Source organism: Triticum aestivum, chromosome 1B (assembly GCF_018294505.1).
Source record: "Triticum aestivum cultivar Chinese Spring chromosome 1B, IWGSC CS RefSeq v2.1, whole genome shotgun sequence".
NCBI lineage: Eukaryota > Viridiplantae > Streptophyta > Magnoliopsida > Poales > Poaceae > Triticum > Triticum aestivum.
The window spans coordinates 412,973,885-412,975,120 of NC_057795.1; positions in this window are offsets into that span (position 1 = coordinate 412,973,885).

Consider the following 1,236-nt stretch of genomic DNA (forward strand, 5'->3'; position numbering starts at 1 on the left):
AACAATTCGCCCCCCGAATGCTGGGACCCACCAGCTACACCTTCGCACGCAAGGAAGTGCGTCCGGGCAAAAAAACAATTCGCCCCCCTGACTGCTGGGACCCAGCAGCTACACCTTCGCACGCAAGGAAGTGCGTCTGGGCAAAAAAAACGATTCGCCCCCCTGACTGCTGGGACCCACCAGCTACATCTTCACAGGCAAGGAAGTGCCTGACAGTCGGGACCCACCTGGTCGAAGCGTACGTAGCGTTGTCATCCTGGTCGCGAACGTGTATGTACATACTGGTCGATGTAGAGGCACGCACGTATCATAGTAGAGGCGCGCACGTGTCGTAGTAGAGGCGCGCATGTGTCATAGTAGAGGCGCGCACGTGTCGTAGTAGAGGCGCGCACATAACATGTACACGTACGTACAGCGGCCAGGGTGCAAGAAAGAAAATACGGCCACGTATGTGTACATACGGGCGGGGTCTCGAACGCTTAGTCGCGCAAACGTACGGCGAGGGCTCGTGTTCATGGGGAGGCAACAGAATGTGTCACGTTCATGGGCAGGCAACGGAATGTGTCGTGTTCATGGGGAGGCAACAGAATGCGTCGTGTTCATCGGGAGGCAACGGAACGCATGGGAGCCAACCGGCTTGGACAGAACAGGCGATGGAAACAAGGCCTGGCGTACCGCAGAACGGAGGAAACGGCCTTGTGTTCGACCGGCCACGTTCGGAACGGGGTCCTGTTGATCGGGAGGGGTGTGGCGTACCGCAAAACGGAGGAAACAGACCTCCTACGGTCGAAACGGGGGTCATGTTGATCGGGAGGGGTGTGGTGTACCGCAAAACGGAGGAAAGGGACCTCCTACGGTCGAAACGGGGGTCCTGTTCATCGGGAGGGGTGTGGCATACCACAAAACGGAGGAAACGGACCTCCTACGGTCGAAACGGGGGTCCTGTTCATCGGGAGAGGTGTGGCATACCGCAAAATAGACGAAACAGACTTGTGTTGGAGCGCTACGGTCGAAATGGGGGTCCTGTTCATTGGGAAGGGTGTGGCGTACCGCAAAACGGGACTCCACGGGATACTGTTCATCTCCACCGTCGACCTCCTCCAGGCTCCACGGGTTCCTGTTCATCTAGCCTCCACCACGCGCTACTCCACCGGCTACTGTACAACCACCCTTCCACCGTCTACTATTCATCCAGCCCTCCACCGTCTACTGTTTATCCAGCCCTCCACACCACGG